Source organism: Centroberyx gerrardi, chromosome 14, assembly GCF_048128805.1.
Source record: "Centroberyx gerrardi isolate f3 chromosome 14, fCenGer3.hap1.cur.20231027, whole genome shotgun sequence".
Classification (NCBI taxonomy): Eukaryota; Metazoa; Chordata; class Actinopteri; order Beryciformes; family Berycidae; genus Centroberyx; species Centroberyx gerrardi.
Genome location: NC_136010.1, coordinates 23,406,480 through 23,419,030, shown reverse-complemented (window position 1 = coordinate 23,419,030; position 12,551 = coordinate 23,406,480). Strand labels below are relative to the sequence as shown.

General features: G+C 42.0%; 1 non-coding gene across 1 annotated transcript; it reads right to left on the bottom strand.

The window, feature by feature from the left end:
- Positions 1 to 9,332: 9,332 nt before the first annotated feature.
- trnag-ccc (transfer RNA glycine (anticodon CCC)) lies at positions 9,333 to 9,403 on the bottom strand. The gene has a single exon. It is a non-coding gene; the product is annotated as a tRNA-Gly (tRNA).
- Positions 9,404 to 12,551: the final 3,148 nt, after the last annotated feature.

The window sequence follows — 12,551 nt, the reverse complement described above, 5'->3', positions numbered from 1 at the left end:
ATAAAGAAGGATTTTCAGCCTTGAGTCAAATGATTCATGATTGTGCAAGAAGGGATTCCTAATGTTTTGAACACTGAGTGAATAACAGCAAACAGATGAAAAGTCCTGTATTTCCCCAGAAGAGTAAAGGAAAAGGCTGATAAATAGGAAAATAAATTGGGAAATTGGGATTAAGAGTGAGATGACTTGAAGTGAGGTGGATCGTGGATGTTGCGCAACACTGAGGTACTCATAGACTACACACACACACACACACACACACACATGCACACACACACGCACACACACACACACACACACACACACACACACACACACACACACACAGAAACAACAGTACAGAGCTGTATGTTGCATGCTGTCTAAACCGACTCTCCTATAACTGCCTCTCTCACTCTATCTCCCAGTCTCTCTCCCTCTTACACACACACACACACACACACACACACACAGGAACCACATAAGACTCTTTAAGGAGGATAAGTGCAAAGAGACAATGTCAATAATTTATCTCGCCTGTAAAGCAGTGTGTGAAAGCCTAAGAGACACTCAGCACTATAGTGGATGCGTGTAACCTCACTTGAAAAATTGCTCTTTCTCTTCAAATCCTGTGCCTGCTTTTGTTTTTTGCCTCTATGCTTTTAAGTGTTTCCCATTTCCATGGACTGTCAGTGTGTGTGTATGTGTGTGTGTATTCCTGTCTTTCTGTCTCAAAATATGAATACTCCCACATATGCCTTTTTCGACACATTTGCCTTTTCATTCTCCTTTATACTTCTCCCGGTGTGTGTCTCTCCTGTTCACCATTTGTCATAATTTCAAAGGTGTCTGAGTCATCCCAGTAATCCTGGAAGCGTTGCGGTGTACTTTGACGTGACAACAGTCCCACAGACATGCCCCTCGGCTGTGTTTGGATCCACTCCACTCCTTCGTTTCCATGTAAATTCCCCGTGATTCAGTAGCAAACGCCTGTGAGGGAGGCCAGGAGGTGGAGAAAGTGGTAAAAATAAACAAGCGCCCTGGTTCACTCACAGATTTGACGGGACTGGGCAGTCAACAAGGTACAAAACCAGGTAGGAACTAGGAAATTTTGATTTGAATGTCCATCACCTCAAAGTTCAGGAGGGGAGTGAAGGAAAGCAGTTTTATTTTTTTATTTGGAAGGGAATTCACACCATCGGTCTGTAGCCAAAACAATTCTCTGGCCGGCAGTTTGACAGCAGCAATCAGCGGAAACAAGGAGTTTACCCGCCTGCGATGGCTGCCAAACCTGGTGATCAAATGTGACTGGAGAGAGAGAGAGAGAGAGAGAGAGAGAGAGAGAGAGAGAGAGAGAGAGACAGAGAGAGAGAGAGAGACAGAGAGAGAGAAGAGAGAGAGAGAGAGAGCGTTTCAGTTTTTCCAGAGGGTTAGTGTTTACCTAACCTCTGCCTGAATGAAAAAGTCCCCTGCTCTGACTGACCAACATTATAACTGTAATATAGAAAGTTTCCCACCCTGCTGTTATTGCCAAATGTCAGGCCCACTGCCTTCTACTGTTCTTTAATAGATCTGGATCTGGAGTTTCCCAAAAACACATCTTGGTATTAGGATCAACTTTGCATTAAGATGCTCTTTGGGGTTGTGGAATGTGACTTAGTGTTAGGATGCTGTTAAGATTACTTTTAAGACATTTTGACTTTATTAGAAAGCGACAGTAAAGGTGGGAGAGAGAGAGTGGGGATGAAATGCAACAAAGGCCATGAGCTGGATTCAGTCTGATACAGTCCAGTATTTTAGCAACATTTTCATATCAATCAATGTCTGTTTTACTACTCTTTATTTCTAGTTGATATAACATAATAGTGACTCAACCTAAAGCAGTTCATGAAAGCGTTTACATTTGCTGTTCTAAACACTGATAGGTGTCTGGTAGGTCTTTCCTGGGAAAAATCCTCTGGTGCACCAGAAGTGATGCTTTACATTTCCACCAGCAGCAACAGCGGTTTGTATAAATAAATAAATAGAGCTGGGTAGTTAACATGAGCAGTGATAGCCACCATGACTGAACAGACAAAGAAAAGAGCGCCACCTACAGAAACTCAAACTGCATCAGCAGAAAATCCAAGGAAAAAGACGTCACAGTACTGGACACACTGTTTGATTGACAGGTGATTCTGCAGATTACCACTTTAAAAAAATATCCGCTGGTTACTGTTGGGTCAATTTAATCGCTGTGCTATCTCCCAGTTCATTATTCACATAATAATTGCACAATATAGTAACTATAATGTTTTCCATACTCTCATGATCATCTGGAAAAATTAATAAAACGACGGAAGTAAGCAGGCCAGGTCAACGCATCGATCACTGATGGAGTTGATGGGTCGGACAGTGACATGGGGGTGTGCTGCCCAACCTATGACCCGTAAACACACGACCCATTAACCAACTCTGCAACGCCAAAACACCACAGCCCTGGCTCCATGTTCACTGAATTGATTTTCCACAGGCAGCCTCTCCTTTCGACAAGGCTTAATCAGAACGAAAAAGTTGTGAAATGAGGATTTCTCGGCCTTTGGTGTCAGCATTTCTGCCAGACTTACTTACTTAGTCATGATGTCCAAATCACACACGCCGGCCTAAAACACCAAAAGCCAGACAATGAACCAGCACCTTCCCCTCTCTACCTGTCCTCTCCTGTCATAACATCAGTCCGACTGATTTCATTCATCATCATCTTCCTCTCTGCATCCTGTCTCCCATATCTGCTTCCATATTGCGGTTTATCTCATATTGTCTTCCTCTCGTATATCTGATCACCTCTGACCAGGCGTTTTCGCTTGCGGACGTTCAGGCAAAAGTGTTTCCCTCTCACAAATAGCGAGCTCAAGGTTTTTCTATAGATAAGTGTGTGTGTGTGATAAGATAACAGGAGTATTTGCCCTTTGCTTTGAAATGTATAGATGAGTAGATGAACTATCTGGAGAGATATTTCTGAATGTATGGCGAGTTCAAAGTGCATCAGAGTCATGTTTTTTTGTAAAGTTTTGTTCTTAAATGAGATATCCACCATGTACACAAAGTGACTCTCACAAAATGACTACCGCCATGAAAGTAAAACTCATTTTTAGAAAAACCACCCATTTCAAGACCTTTTCCTACATTTTAAGGGATGGAGGGAGAAGCTGCAAGTAACATTTTCTTCTAATTAAACCCGTCAAATTTACAGGATTAGTTGTGAATGCTTGTCTGGTTGATCACTAACTACAGTGTGAGACTCTGATAGTCCATTCAGAATGTTCTGGGCTTCTTAAAATCCTCAAGTGATCTTTCCGAGTGTCGTCTTCAGCAGAGTTGTTTGTGGGAAATCTGTTGTGCCGATGTTCTCAACATGTGCCCGGCCTCCTCATGTGCCAGTGGAGTCATTATGGAGATTGGTCATGGGGCCTCATGTGCATAGAGAATGTGTTGGTGTGTGTGTGTGTGTGTGTGTGTGTGTGTGTGTGCCAGTTGTCTCTCGGAGTGGACCGTTGGACCACAGCTGGTACTCACAGATACAGTATGACAGTCATGAGCAGCTGCCATTTGGACTGCACTGTGGGAGAATATCTGATAGAGACAACAACCCGCCATCCAAGTATTTTTATGCAAATTATGATGTATCATATTAGAAAACCATGTGAAAAATACATCCCACATGTACTTCTGAATATGTTGTGAAATACGTTTCAAAATATACAGAATTTGGCAAAAAATGGATTTGTACATGTAGAAAAAAATATTTTGAGCAAATATTTTTGGATATACTAGCAGATATATGCTGTAAGGAAGAATGTATTAGCAGTGTCTAAAACATATTTCATACTTGGTACATCTTGAAACATATCTCTAAACATATTCTGAAGTGTGTGTATGTGTGTTAAATGTGTTTTTTGCAGTGTGGGAAGGGTGAGTGGAAATGGAATTTCAATGCATTTTCCTCAATATTACATTTTTTTTTTTTACACTTAAATAGCAGTAGAAACGGGTTTGTCGATTAAATAATGATGTAGCCTAAAGACTTTTTTCTTGCGGATGGGTTTTTCCCTGATGCAGCTACATTCTGAGCGCTCTAAGCCTGTTAATTCACTTCAACCCAGCTGATGGCTCTAAAAGTTTGATTAAAATAAGGTAACACAGCTACTGATAGACACTGTGAACAAAGCCCCTTCTATCATCTTGGCAAGGGGCTAAGGACTTTAAAGCTCAGCATCTAATTCAACTTAAATTAAACTTGAAATTAAAATTGAACATCTAATACCGCAAGGGAGAAGCAGCTACTGTTCAGTCTTTCTGAAGGAGTTGGTAGCAGCTGTAGAAGACTTCCATCATGCATGCATAACCTGCATTAGCACTGTTGTGGCCAATGCACTGTATTCTTTCGCAAATGTTACAAACTAGAACTCAATAGTCTCTTATATGACTAGTTACTAGACTTTCAAAGCCATTTCTCAGGACAGAGCAGCACCACTTCCTTCTTCCTTGATGGCTCCATCTTCCCAGCAGAGCATTTCCCAGGACAGACCAAGGCTCTAATGCCTTTACAATTCAAGTTTAATTCAAGTTGAATCGGGCGCTGAGTGTGCCTCCCTGCTGAGACGGTAAAGTGATTGAAAACCTCCCAGGGAGAAAACCTCGATTTCACAAATCGACCGGAATTCGTAATGAATCGAGCTCTAATCTCTTCCCCCGTCTTAAAACAGCAGACTAAAACAAAGACACACACACTGGAAGAAGAACCCAGATAGACACCGAGACAGAAACAAACCCAGGGTATCCAGGCCATGTAAACAATACACAAACACAACTGCAACAACAACATCCTCACAAATGGCAGCCCTTTATTTCTTTCTTTCTTTCAGTTTTGCTTTCATCATTTTCCCCCTCTATTCAGCGAGCTGTGGAGCTTTTCAGGGAGTAAAACCCCTGGTCTAATTACACATGCAGAATGTAGCCCACTTTTGGCTCCGGCTAATGTCCGTAAAACTGCTTCCATAAGGCTCTGAAGCTTTTGCTCGGCTGCACAATGAGGATGCATGTTACTCAATCTCTTTTGTTTCAGCAAAGCGCGCATCATGCATACGTGTGGATGTGCAGATACAGAAACAGGCACACACACACACACACACACACACACACACACACACATACATACACACACAGTGGCCCTTTTTCATGCATGCTAATGTGTCATGTGTGCTCTTGAATGCACACGCGCCCACTCACATCAAACATATGAATCATACACCCAGCACCCAAGTCAGCTATACGTCCCGTATATCCTATAGTGAATAAAAGACATTTTCCGAGGGTGCAGATGCTGAGAGTGAGGCTGGAAAACACACACACACGCCATTGAGTAGCAGAGGATGGCAGCGCTTTTGAAGGAGTACAACTGACTTTCTATACATAGAGAATGAAAGATGCCATGGTGAATCAAACGCTGTTTGAACTGCAGCATCCTATCACGCACCGAGTGTGTAAACGTTGTGTCACATTGAATCCGCTCGTTCTGCAGCAATGGAGATCGCTGTGTTTTTCACTCTTTTCTCTAAGAATCTGCGTTTTCAATGGAATTTTTCTCAGAGTCCTAAACTGGTTTTTGCAGGCTGTCGAGGAGGTTCGAAATTGACTCTATTTTTAGTCTATTAACATATGGCCTACAGCCTTCTCTTCAGCCTATCTTCCATGGCAGGCTGCATAGCATGACATAGCCAGGAGCGGGTTACAGAATTATAATGCTCCATTCAAAAACCCCATCATCTGATCTGCAGAGGAGCAGGACCCATTTTAATCTTACTGCCAATCCAACTTTGTGACCCAGTCTGCAAACCTCCGATATATGTAGGTTATCGATGGGTGTTGTTTCTCTCCTCTGCCCGTCTCGCCACTCATCTCCCTCCGCCTTGCTGTGGCGGAGTCCTGCTGTGAGCCTGGATTAATATTTCACCATTGTTGTACTAGGGATTTGGATGTGTGTGTGTGTGCATGTGTGTGTGTGTGAGAGAGAGAGAGAGAGAGAGAGAGTGTGAGTGTGCTCTCGTGTAGGTATGCATGTGTGTGTGTGGATGCTCATCTGCATGTGTGTGTATGTGCAGACTCATCACTGCAGCGTGGTGGCTGCTGTACTGCGTTTGCCTGATTGCTTCTGTGTATGCTTTCTTGCACTTGTGTGTGTGTGTGTGTGTGTGTGTGTGTGTGTGCATGGAGTGTGTGTTGCTTTACTGTACAAGGGGGGCTGGGCCATCATGACTTTACCAGGTCAAAGGACAGCATGTACTTGATCCTGGATAACAAGCCCTGCAGTCCAGCCTCTCTACAACGGTACATACACAAAAACAAACAACAAACACCATGTTGACTGTTTTTTTCAAATCTTGCATCATATGTAGTGCCAGTGATTGACTGGTTGTGGCATTTGCCATTACTTTTTGTGCAATAGACTGTGGGGCTGTAAAGTAAAGGTTTCTATATCATTCTTCTCTATTACTATATGGCATTTTTATAGCACTATATTCCCAACTTGTGCAACTTTGATGGTGTGGGCCAAGAAAAAATATGATGTGCCAAGAAGGTGTGTGTGTGTGTTTATGAGCACAGCTACATATGAAATCACTACTACAAAGTGTAATAAATCTTATTACTAATTATGCTAAATCTGATACTAGAGGATTCTTTAGATATGGGAGATTCTGTATTACAGGGTGTCTGTCACATAGTCTATTGTTCATGTCAACAAGACTGAATGTCACCTATTAATGAATTGCAATCAATTCTATCTATCAATGCTATCAATATATCAATATATATCAATATAGCTATTACTAATCTGTGATGCTGCATATTGTATAGAAAGAGAATAGATCATTGTATGCAATTTAGCAGCTCAGAATATTTCACATTGAGTCATAAAACTTGATATCATTTAATGAATAGTGCACATTGCGTCTCCCTGAAGAATTGCCAGTTGGTAATTGAGCGATTTCTCCTCCTCCCGCTCTATAATGGGCTTGTCATGCTGTGCTGCTCAATGCGTCTTCAAAAGGAACCAACTCTCTGTGGCTCAGAGGCGAGGCCTGTAAACTAGGTCGCCAGAATGAGCCAAGGAATTTTACAAGACAGGAAAGAAAGTTTGTGTGTGGGGGGGGGTTTGGGGGATGGAAAGGAGTGCATTATTAAGGTGTAATGGCTCGGCCCTGAGTGAACGCTTCTGGTTTCGTTTATTTGGGTCTGGGGGAAAACACTTCCAGAATGTAGCACGTCCACAATGCTAAAAAGCCATTCACTTATTTAAGAGACACGTTTCCATCATTTGTCTTGTGGGTTATGTGAAAACTATGGCAGCGTTCAAGGTAAGATGAGGGTGAAAACACCGGGGAGGAACGAAAACAGGACAGAACGTTCCTCTGGCAGCCTAACCAACACATTCAGACGACTCTTATCATGGCTGTGAGTCAGATAAGGGCATGTTTTAACCCATGAGGCCTTGTGCATGAACATTCAAACGCTGCACACTGAACATCAGCCTTCTGTGTGAGAGAGGTGGAGGATAATGATGATGGTATTTCCCCCCATCTCCATCCTTTTCTGTCTGCTTGACATAGCAATGCCCCTTGCATAAAAAGGTGTCACACCATTAAAAGTCCCCTCTCTCTTCCTGCCTAATGCTGGTGGTTCAGAGGGGGGTTTCTTAAGTGTGTGTGTGTGTGTGTGTGTGTGTGTGTGTGTGTGTGTGTGTGTGTGTGTGTCTAATGGTGTGAGACAGGGGGGTTCTTGCATGTGAGGATAATAGCCTGGCTGAGTGTCAGACATAGGAACCATTTACATTTGACGAGGTGAGATCCCCTGGGCCTTTTCAACGTGCTCCGGTCAAACACATAGCACACATTGCTGTGTGTGTGTGTGTGTGGACATACATTTGTGTGTATCTGCGTGTGTGTGTGAGTGAGAAATAGGGCGAGTACTTGTGCTTACATTTGTGTATGCGTAAGTGTGCTGCAGTAGCGTTTCTCTTATGCTTGTCTATGCATGTGACCAGTGAAACACGGCACCCTTGGGCCCATAATTCGACTGCAATTCTCCATTAAGACTCAGACCCGCATGTCTAAGTCATGAAATATGTACACAGCGACTCTGTAAGCAGTTTTGTCATAAGCCCAGCCCTTTGTGTGAGTGTGTGCGGGTGGATGAGGGTGTGTGTGCCTGCAAGCATGCATGGGCGTGTATGTGTGTGTGTGTGTGTGTGTGTGCATGCACATGCATGCACGTGAGTGTGTAGAAAGGGTGTAGATGAATTATAGAGAGGCATTGGCTTTCTGGGCTCGGGCCAACAGGGAGAGGCAGCCGGCTTTAGCTCCAGCTGATGAACATGGCATACTGTACATACAGTATTTACATACTTTGACCTGATTCCATATCATACACCCAGCCTGACTGATACTGTGACAGAGTGATGTAGTTACTGATACACAGGCCATTCACTTGAGGGATTCCCCTAACTTGCTAGTGTTCCCACTGCCTCTTAGCATTGGGAAGTTAGTAGTTTTTGCCATTTTATAGTCTGCAAACAGCACAAACAGACAAATATGTGAAAGTCAAGAATGCTATCTAATAAAACAGCAAAATAGTTGTTCAGATTTGGCTCATTAACAATGTAAAAATATGTGGTTTGGATGGGAATTTACTGGTGGGACGGACAAGTATGTTCCCTGTCAGTATGATTTTCCCCACATAGCTTCGCCTGTGGTTGCGGGATCAAAAGGTGCAGGGAAGCAAATGGGAGAATTCTCATGTGAAACAGCAGAGGCTAAAATGCGATTGGTTACTTAAATGGCTGAGAGGTGAACAGACATTATGTTGTATATTTTAGACATTTTGCTGATGCATGAAAGTAGTGGAACAAGAAGCCGCTGTACCTGAAAGAAGCGTGTGGTGAGGCTGAGCTTTTCCAGAAATCAAAGCACTCTTGTATGGAGAGGATGAAAAACGTCTAACCTTATATCTTTGCCTTTTTCCATTTGGCTGATACATTTATCCTTGAGAGACAGTAAGTGCAGCAGTAGAATAAGTTAATTCCCAGATTACCAACATTAGAAGCAAGTGCAAGGATCAAAGCCACAGCGCTCAGGAAATGAAACTAACAAATAGTTTCTAAAATGATCAATAGACAAGAGCTGGGTGAAGAAATAACAGCCAGGAAGAATGTAGAGGAGTTTATTTTGTTAACAACACTCGCGCCAATCAGAAGAGGAAGACAGGGGGATTTGATGGAGGAGGATGATGATGATGATGATGAAAGTTTTCTAAATTTCTGCACCGCCCGGGAATCGAACCCGAGTCACAAGAATGGGAATCTTGTATGATACCACTACACTAGCGGTGCTGCTGGGAAACAAAGTGATGGGGGGAGGATAGAATGGAGGGAGGAGACAAGGAGAGCTGAGGGTGAAAAGGAGGACATTAACATAGGAAAAGGAGTGGAGCAAAGAGGGTCAAAGAAGAAGAGGATTACAGAGAAAAAAAGAAAGAGGAAGCAAAAGACAGAGGGGGTCCCATGTGGAAAGACTTTATAAGAATTCCAATTTGACTTTTCTGTGTTTTGCATGGAAATGAAAAGTCATTAAGCTCTTGGTGAATTCATATGAGATATTTCAAGAGGCAAGTGGTCATATCTGTGTAGGGATTTTGTGAAATATTTTTCCATATGAGGCAGTGGTAGAGAAAAGAGTAACTTTGACAATGTGAGAAAACACGTGCTACAGTCTGTCTTCTCATGCGGGATAGGGGGAAGGGTGTAATGTACTGTATGTGCAACACTCAGTGTGTGTGTGTGTGTGTGTGTGTGTGTGTGTGCAGCACGTGGGTACTGAAGGAAACAGGTCTGGTGAATGTGGTGAGATTCTGAGTGTCTGAGTCTAGATGCAGTTTGAAGGTACTCAAAGATTAGCAGCATCAAATTTCAACATTCAACTTGTGTCTCTGGAGAGAGCGGCGTAGCCTCGACTGAAACATATCTGCCAATTCACATAAAACAAGTAGTTTTATGTGAATTGTATTAAATTAAAAAGGCTGAATGTAAGTCATGTGCCCTCTATATTGGATTGCTTCAGGCCATATGTTTTTTATAAATAATGACGTAGAATGTCAAATAAATTCTGATGTAGTGACGTTTGCAAACCAAAGTCTGTCTATAAATTATCTGTCCACCTTGACCTCCTACAAATGTCATACGCACTCTTCTCACTGTTGCTCCCATGTGTAAATCTCCATTGTGGCTGTGTGACCATTAGTTGATGTGTTAGAATATTGCCAAGTGCATTTCTTTGTTTTTGTATTTGGACAGGATGAAATATGTCTAATATTAGCTGAAGATCAATAATAACTTGACTTGCCCAATACTAATCAATTCTTCAAAGACTCTTTCCATTTTTCTTATGAATGTGTTTTTACTGACATATGTGATACTGTAATAACTTGTCAAAACAAAATAAAATGCCCCTCAGTCTAATAACTGTAATAACAGATAATTTAATAACATCACATAATAATATGAATCAGTAATTATCACTTAATAAGGGCTGTAACATACATTTAACTGATGTAATAATAATATTGACTAATTATATAATATCTTTTTTAGTCAATATTATTGTTACAGCAGTTAAAAATATGTTACACCCCTTATGAAGTAATCGTCATGTAATGTAATAATGCGATTTTATTACATTATCCATCAAGTTGTTACATTAACAGTTTTCTTTTTATTTATTTTTTTTACTGTTCAACACATTTAGAGGGACATTTATTACATTTTGGCAAGTTATTAAATTCTCCAGCAGTTATTACATTATCAGTTGCTACAAGCCTAACCCAGTTGATGAAAACGCACCAAATTTGCATTTTATTTTTTGCAGCACGTTGAAATTCCCTTAAATTTATCTTGACAGTTGGATAGAAACTCGACTATTGACTCAACAAAAGAAATGACTCATTGATCAAATTGGGACGGTATAATTGTTAGGATTAGATCAGCCAGATGAGGATATTTCTTCATTTTAAAAATTCAACAGTGGTGTTTTCTCTTCTTTCCTCTGTGCTGCAGTGACAACCCGTACTTATGTATGTAATTGGGGGTCTTGTGTAAGGGCCTCTGTATCTGAACGTCTGTTTTGATTGGTTTGGCTCGCAGTGGCCTCTGCCAGATGACCTACAATTTCCCTCATTATGCAGGAGAAATGGGGGTACTCAGAGGGGAAAGGGTGATTAGAGTAATGATTATAGTAAACCTCTTTCATATTGGTCTGCTGGGCACATGAGAGGAGAAGGGGGAAGCGGGATTGTGGAGGGGTGAGAGGATGCAGGGGTTAAAAGGAGGATGAGAGGAGAAGAGGGGGTGCAGATGTAAAGAGAGAGAGAGGGTGATAATGGGGAGATGAACGAAGCCTGCAGAGGTTAGAGAGCGAAAGAAGATGGAACATAAAAACGCAGGAGGAATGAAAACATAGGAAAGAGCTTGTTGGTGGAAATCAAGAGAAGATAGATGAGCGAGAGATGAGCAGAGATCGCTGGTAAGAGCTAGAAAAGAGGAGGAGAAAGAGATAAAGACAGATTATGGTGAACTGTTGTTGACTCCAGGCTTACAGCTGCTTGATTGTTCATCTGCCTGTGTGTACCACAGACTATTGGACACAGGACCAATCCTCTTACATGTACCCCGACCTGCGGCCGTCTAATCCATGGCCTCTTTTTCCCAGTCTGCCCCGCACACCCATGGAGAACTGCAGAGTTTTACCCAACCTGGCTCAATTATTAAAAGAAAATCCCTTCACTGGAAGCAGTTGCTGTAGCTGTAGAGTATAGTAAGAGAGGGAATTGTACTGTGTTTTTTTTGTCAATTCTGTTGGTGCCATTGTGCTGAAGGAAATTGATTGTTCCTAGAAAACAATCTTTTTCTAATAGTAATTAGTCTCTGCTCTCACCTCACCTCTGATTAAAACTGGCCAATCAACTCCACCAATACTGATCAAGCTGTTGCTTCACTAATAGGATCCAGTGTGGAGACAACAGCTTTGGGTAAATGGACAAAACATCAGTTATCCACTTCTGTCCTCCTCCATCTTTTGCCATCCATTTCTATGCAGGTGGAGGAAATACACATTTCAATATTTTGTGGATCCCTCTCTTGTCTCCAAATCTGATCCTCACCAAGAAGTAAATATCTGCTTCAACTCTGATGAACGGTTTGATGGTGGAAAGCCTGGATCATCTCTGCTTGTCTCTGCTAACATCTTAACATCTGTGATTCAGTCAGGAGTGTAAAGTTTTCGTGGCACACAGCATGCATCACACCGCTGTTATTCACACATTACTGTAATTCCTTCACTGCATTGTATGTACACTTCCTAGTTTTTTTTAGTGCAACACTATCCGCTGACTCACATAGTGGTATTTCCACAGAGGTGTATTCAGGCATATCGTGAATCATCCAGCGTACTTTTCCTCTGCTTACTTCCATGCGAGTAGCTTTCAGA